The sequence below is a fragment of the Melanaphis sacchari genome, unplaced genomic scaffold (genome assembly GCF_002803265.2).
Source record: "Melanaphis sacchari strain LSU unplaced genomic scaffold, SCAv2.0 Contig26_pilon_pilon, whole genome shotgun sequence".
Taxonomy (NCBI): domain Eukaryota; kingdom Metazoa; phylum Arthropoda; class Insecta; order Hemiptera; family Aphididae; genus Melanaphis; species Melanaphis sacchari.
The window spans coordinates 2,145,664-2,154,261 of NW_020271143.1; positions in this window are offsets into that span (position 1 = coordinate 2,145,664).

The window sequence follows — 8,598 nt, forward strand, 5'->3', positions numbered from 1 at the left end:
TCGTATTCTTTTAAAGGTAAAAAACGCATTTTTAGAGAATTGTTTGTTATGTGTATGTATACGGACAAATATTTATCAATAAATGTTGATCATTTTTTCTTAACTTTAATAAGAGTGTACGGTAATTGCTTACTCCATGATATATTTTTTCCTTCTACTGATTTTCTCCTATTCTATATGACTAAAATCACTGTTCTATATATTATAGTCTTTGCAATTATTCAGTACCTAGGTACTTGCTGAAGTTGGTTAGTATAACCATAATTTGTTTACCACATCTTACAAGTTCATAAGTCTTAACCGGAATTCGGGACTTGTTAACTTATTAAAATCTTTTAATATTGTAATATTCTTATAAAAACGTAAAATAAAAATCATAAAAAAAAATGTATAAAAATTATAAAACAAATTATTGTTTAATAAAAACGATTAAATACAATATGTTTACATTGTAATTATAATTAAATGTTTTCGTACGTTTTCAAATATATAAGCGTGTCTTAAACTAAGATCGACTAATATACTAGATCAAAAATGATCTTTACACATATTGGCGAATATAACGGTGTACTTAAAATGTATCAAATAACTAAAAGTAATAAAATATTTTACTGATATTCTAAACATTGTCGATTTATTTTCAGTGATCATTTTTGGTATACGTATAATTTATTTATTTTGTTGATATTTAAACCTTTGTTTTTTACTACGATTTACAATTTTAATCTTAACATTGTAACTGTTCAATAGTTAATATTTCAAAGTTGGTCGGTTTGATGTAAAGCGAAATATATTTTTACTTCGATTATAGTATAATTTGTTCTATACCGATGTATAAAAATGTTACATAATCTCTAAGGTTGGTATAGGTAATCTGACTAGTATATTATTATGTTAATATTATTTTAGACAATAAAGTAAAATAATTAGTATATTTTATTACAATTAAAAATTTTTTAAACAGTAAATTATAAATTTAAAAAAAATACTTAATTAATTTATAATAACGAAAAAAATTCTTCAAACTATTATAAAAAAGCAAAGTTTAATATTCTTGTTGTATTTACGTACAATATATATAGTTTTTGAATACTTACTGGATAATTTTCGTCAAGTAAGCTAATAAAATAAACTAAAATGTTAGGATGATTATCGTATAAGGAAATGACAAACCATTTTCTCTAATGTACTATTATGGGATCTGTTGACAATTTAATCTAAGGTGCTTCAGTTTTGAATATATTAACTCGAGGTATTACTGTTCAAATGATTTTAACGCTGTATTGTTTGATATTTATATGTTATCTACAGCAATAAATTGGTAACGAATTTCTTCGGCTACTCTGCAAATGCTACTACAGCTGATGAAATGCTTAGACCATTTTTATAGAAAAACTTGTTTTCATAATAAATTCGAGTTTTACTGTTTTATAAATTAATATCAAGTGCTTAATTTTATTTTGACTCAAAAGTTGTTTACATTTTGCTTTTAAGATATATTAAAATATATAAAATCTAACGGTAAGAATACTATCTATATTTTATTGTCAATTGTATCAATATTTTAAATGAAAAACTAGTTATGACGGGCATAATCAATTTGCACAAAAATTAACCCTAAATATTTACAACATGCATAATTTGCACTAACATTTTTAAACTGCTTTTGTAGTTTGCACCAAAATAATAGTACTATGTAATTTGCACCATGTTAGATAATAAGAAATAGGAAATTTAATTTGCACCAAAATCAAAATCGATTATTTTAAGATGGATACTATCGAAAGAATAATCGTACAAGTTTCGATAATTGAGTATAATATATTAAGATATGAAAAGCTAAATATATTGAATATTCCATTTATACATACTGAGTGGTTATTTCACTCACCTATTAAATATTCACTCCATTATAAGGCAGTACCTATTGACTTAAAATCTTTATATATAATTATATTTTAGGCAAAAATATAATTTAATATGTATTTTTGTACTACAAATAAAAAATCTTATTATTATAAAAAAGTTAATCAGTTAAAAAAAATAATATAAACGTGATGTAACGCGATTATGACATCAAACTTCGATTTGATTATCAGATAAGGTGGCGGATAATAAGAAATTCCAAAAAATTATTATTGTCATTCGAGTTTGTTGAGTTAAATTACTATTCTATAGAGTGAATATTCAATAGTATCCATAACTAATAGATATTAATTTTTATGCAAATTACAAACACTTTTTTTAACTACCTACGGTAGTGCAAATTATATGCACTTATTTTGGTGCAAATTATGAACTCCCATTATGACATGAGTATTTTTAAATTGAAATACATTTTACATGCATATATAAGTATAAACTCCTTATTCTAACTATAAAAATTTTAATTAATCATATTCAAAAATTTGAAAAAAAAATATATACCTAACGATTTATGAATATTAATTATTATATAATGTTATAACATCTGTATATAGTTTATAAGTGGTATATGCACCTATTTGTCAGTAAAAGTTTAAATTAAATATTGTTCATCAGTAGGTATAACAAATATCAATTATTAATTTATTGTTAACATTTCTTTTTTTCAGGCTCGTTTAATAGTTTCCCGAACGACGCGTATGAAATGGACAAGCAAAGGCTGGTTTCTCACGAGTAGAAATCTAAATTTAAATCGTAAAAAATATTTGTAATTGATAATTAATTAATAAATTTATTATTTTATAGTGAAATCAAAAACAAAAAAAAGGTTGGCAAGTGGATATACCACTCTGTTGTACATTAGTTATCGAGTGAGTTACTATTATGGATCTGTAGATCTGTTAAACTAATTCAATGATATAATATCGTTGTATACGCAAAACGATTCCAAGTGAAGACAGTCTAGTTTAATATCAGTTTATATTACTAGGTATATTTCATAATATGTTTTTTTTTTTTTTTAAATAGCTATTCAAACCATTTATCTTATTTAAGTATTACGATAGGTTGATTAAATTTTTTCTGAAAATATCAAATTTATTAAATTCTTCATATTGAATTATTACAATAATATTATGTATTTATGCCATGTTATATCAAATTATATAACACTCAAAATTTAATAACGCATTTCTGCAAATACCATAAAATAGTAAAAATAGGTTCATTGTACAAATAGATAAGATCTTAAAATAAATCAAAAATGTCAGAGCATATAGTAGTATAGAAAAATTCTTTATAACGTATGTTAAAAGTTTTAAGCTTCCACGAATATTATTTTTAAATTATAACAAAATAATTGGCATTGTTATTTATCGTTTAAACAAGTAATTTCTGTATTATAAAAAATAACTATCTTAATATATATATTTATTAGATTTTACGATTTCAGTATGAAATACTTGTGCAAAATCTTGTATTCAATTTTCAAGCTTTTGGTATTAAACGAAATGTTTTTATGAATTTTTAACTATAAAATAGTTAACAGTTTTTTACGATTTTTACAAATTCTATCAACGTTTTAACTTCAAATATAAACAAAAAATACGCTTATGCATTTTTAAAATGTTTATACAAATTTAAGAACAACTTACGTAAAATTATTTAATCAATTTTCACGAATTTTAACCTAGAAAATAATTGTTTATCGACAATCATGGAAAAAAAAAACTAAAAAAAGAAATTGAAAATTTGTCGTGCTTGTAAATATAGCTCAAAAACATTCGAAATATTTAGAAAATACTATTGTTAATAAAATACGACAGTACCTATAAATATTTGGTGAAAATTCCAAGTACCCTATGGTTTTTCATTTATGAGTTACACCAAAAACACAAAATCGATTTTATCATGAATATAATTTGTGTAAAAACTTCTATTTTACCTTATTTTTTTTCCAAGTTATAAGCAACCAAAGTACTAAAGAGATTCAATTTTCAATCAGAACAATCCCCCTTCCCATTTTTAAAAATCGATAAATTTTACTCTACCAAAAAATGTTAACATACGCAAAAAAATAATATTTTATACCTTTTTTAATTAAATAGTTAAAATATAATATTGTAATATTTATCACCATTATTATAATTTTCTGTAAAATAAGTTTACAAATTTCAATTTAAAATATTATTAAATACAAAATACCTATAAGTAATTGTTTTTATATTATTATAAACTTTATAATGTTTTAAAATCAATGTATATACGTATATAAAGGCAATAATTTTGTATGATGCTTACAGCGGCATAGTGGTCAAATCTGACACTGATAATATATTTACACACAAGAGTACATCGATGAGTGAAATTTAAAATTAAAATCAAACCATTATATTTTGATTTCAAGCTCTGATTTATAATCATAGTATAATTAATATTTATATTATAATATAATACAATCGAAAACAATGACAAGTTATAAACATCACGATACCATATTCAAATGTATAAATTAAAAAAGAAATATAATACTTACTTAAATATTCCAAATATTTCAATCAATAGTTATATTTTATTTTTGTTCTTGTGGGTATCTATAAGTAAAAATAGAAACACAATATCTTTAACATTGAATTGATAATATAATAATAAGGAATTTTAATTTATTTCTCTGCCATACTATTAAATTAATTATGAAAAAAAAATTATCGTCAACATTAAGCGTATACTATGTGTATATGTCTCAACTCGCTATTAATAATATTGTTTTCGATTAAAGCTGCTAGACAGCTAATATAGATATTAAAAACAAAATTCTTGATGCTAATTGTGTCTGAAAAAGATAATTTTGAATTTAAGATATAACAAACATTCCTAAATAACTTATAATTAAAAAATAATTAATATAATGGTTTTAAACAAAAATTCATTTCAACGGTTTAAAAACGTCCACGTTCAAGATACATTTTTAATCGTTAAAAAATAACTATTTATCAATCTGCAATATTAGTGTAAAATAGTATGTTAAATTCATCAAAACTGAACAAATACCAAATTAGCTTACAATAAAATAATAAAATATAACTTCTTTTTTTTCTTAATTATACCTTTTGAAGTTTATGGTATATAATTTATATTTTTAAATAAAACTATTTAAAATACCAGAAAAGTCGTTCTGCTGAGTTAAGGTGTTGAGTATATGTATATCGTCATAAGTAGGTCAGTATAGGTAATGGATAATATTAGGTATATATTTGATTTAAATGATAATAAATTGTTGCATACGAAAAAAATTCCTAATAGGGGCGGATTCGTCAATTTATAAGTATATAATTTTTAATAAAATTAAGTTAAACATGACTAATATGTATAATTTATATTTTTTTTTTTTCATAATACGGTAAGAAAAACCAATCTTCGCCAAAATTCTATGATAATTATAAACCAAGAATAAACAACAGTAGGAAAAAATGTTTCAGCAATTAATGAACAAAATTCTTGTGTGTTTCATCAGTCACTATTTTAGCATTATTCAAGTATTTTCATTCTAATTAGTATATTTACAGAAGCTTCACTCTTGCCATCTCTTAATTATAAGTTATACGTAATATCCGAAACACTTTTTTTTCATACTAAAGAAGGTACGTAAAAAAAAAATCTAAGCAGTATAAACATTTTAATGTTATATTAAACAAATAAATAAAATCAACCGAGGAAAATAAACTCGAAATCCTTATACATTATATTGTATATTAAAGCGATAAACTTACAAAACACACTAAACATAGTTCGTTGTGCCATGGCCGGATGATGTCACATGGCCATAACAATTGTAAGTAAATGTTCTCATATCTCGTAAATGAAATATAAGGCTGTAATGACTTCTACATTACATAATAACTAAATAATATTTCAACATAGTGTTGTATCTTGTGAGCTTACTACTTTGTGAACTTTAAAACACATTTTAACCGTCATATAATGATAGAATATAGTGAACGAATATATATTATATACCTATTAAGTTTTTACAAAACTCTCTAGTAAAGTCCGATACGAATTATAAGTTTAATATGTCTACAAATATAGTCTGACTTATCGTCAAGTCAATAACTATCGAAGACAAATTAGTCACCATACTTCGTTTTTATTCTTGTTAGTACTTAATCTTTATTTAAATCGTCACCAGAATAATTGTATCTTTTATATCTATTTAGATTATATATGCACGTGTGTGTGTGTGTGTGTGTGTATGAAAATCTTTGTCACGTATATTCTCTGAAACAACTTATCTGATTATATTAATTTTTTTTTAATGAAAAAGTACAGTGTAGAACAAGTTTTAAGCTTATTTCTGATTCTATAAGTTAATGAGAAATCGAGTTATTAATTTTTTAATAATAAGAAAATACGTGCAAAAAGAAATTTTTTTCATTCATGTTATCAATAATTATTAGTTATTATTAGAAATTAGTATTTTAATGAATAGTTTATGTAGTATACTAGTATAGCAGCATAAGACATTTTTTTTTTTTTTTTAGAACATACTACTGAAACTTAGTAAATTGTTGATTTTTGTTTCAAAATGAAAAAGACTTCAGTAGTTCATTCAAAAAAAAAAGAAAATAATAAAAATAAAAATAATTTAAAAAAAATGCTACCTAATATTAACAAGACTTGGTAGTATATAGCTATATACTTTTTATATTTCGGAATATCATCTATACACTAAATCAGAAAACCAAAAATAATATTTATCCACTCGCGTTACATTAAATGTTAGCATTAAGAGGACGCCGCACCCGCATGTGTTGTCTCTGTCTTACATGACATGCTGAGTTATAGCCATATAAGATATTGAAACTTTAAAATGCTTATAACTCACTTTAAAATTATAATATTAACAAAAGCCTAAGTCATTGCCTAGATAAAATTCTTACATTTAAGTTTGATAATAAGTAAATTTACTCTAATGTTAAAGCTAACAACATAAAATGGATTCTACTGAACGAAAATTTGCTATGTTGTATGTATGTAAGACAGAGATAACACATGCGGGTGCGGCGTCATCTTAAGCAATCACATTTAACATAGACACATTTTATACCGGCAATGAAGTAATAGGAGATAACTATAATAGGTACCTATTTTAATCATATATGTAATTTTTATTAAGTTATTATAATTGTATGTCCTTATCATAAAGTTTATGTGACAAAATATTGGAAACTTTAAAAAAAAAAAAAATTTAAATAGAAATGTACACGCTAAAAATAACTATACAATGTCCATTTAATCTTTAATTTTTAAAACGATAAGGATTAAGGCTATCTTGTTGTATGCACCCTACCGGCGACATTGCGACTGCAGTATGCGCTCTACTGTTTGATTGCACTCTACCGTTTTTACCACTCTAATTGTAAGTAATATAAGTAATTATTTTTATTACACCATATATACATACACAGGTGATAGATACAAGCATTAATTTTATATACAGATAAGTCGAACTATAGGAATATTTGGAAACCGTATTTTTAGATTTATTTTATTCCGACAAAAATCGCAGTTTAGATAATTTTGAAGATAATAATATTATCTGGGCTGGCACGGATTACGATTACAATTTATAGATACATTTATCGCACAATATATTTTCTACATTTACTAAAAGATTTTTAGAAATTAAAAAATTAATAGCTGATTCTTCGTTTTGAATTATGGTATAAAATTCTTTTGCAAGCATATTGAAAAGTGAAAATAACAACCGTGTAAACCCAAGAACTATCAGCCAATGACTAAATACATGATCAAAAATTATATCATGCAGTAAAAGAGAGTGATAATCTTTATTAGCATTAAGTCACGATAGTAAAGATAAATTGGGTAGTAGAGCGCATACGACAAGATAGCCAGGATTAAAATCAAATATAATATATAATTTGTTATTAAGATGGGCTTACATAATATACAATTTCAAATTTGTTATTAAGATCAACTGTCAAAATTATGACACTATATCTAGCCGATCAAAAATTGTGGGCGGCACAGCGCAGTTGAAAGGATTTGCACTTCCAACGACTATATTTCTCTATTTGACGGAAATCGCCTGCTCTTCCATCCGTTATCCACTATCCTACATGACTGACAGAGAGGTAGATAGGCATTCGTCATTTATCATTATGTGATTAAATTTCGAAACAAAAAAAAACGTATAATATATTATTATTATGTTGTAGTATCTTAGTGGTGAAATATCAGGTGAGTTAAAAGCTATGAGCGAATAGTGACTTAAACATAAGATATGCACGTGGTAATTAAAAATTTTACAATGTATAATGAAGTTATGAAGCTCTTCAGTAACAATAAAATTGATGTAGATTTTGTAAAAACGGCGAGTTTTTTTTCGTAATTCTAACATTTAAAACTTTAAAAATGTTAATGGATTTAAAACTATTTTTTTTAATTATATTACTAATTATTTTTTATACTATTAAGACTATCGAAACAGGATATTTGGAATATTAGCCATTTATTATTTATAATGGAATATTTATGTGAAAAAATTAATGACCGTTAATGTTAAAAAACTAAAATCACTTAAAATTCTAAACTATTTCAAATACACTTTAAAACTGACCACTAAACCTACTGATTTACTAATGAAAACTGTTG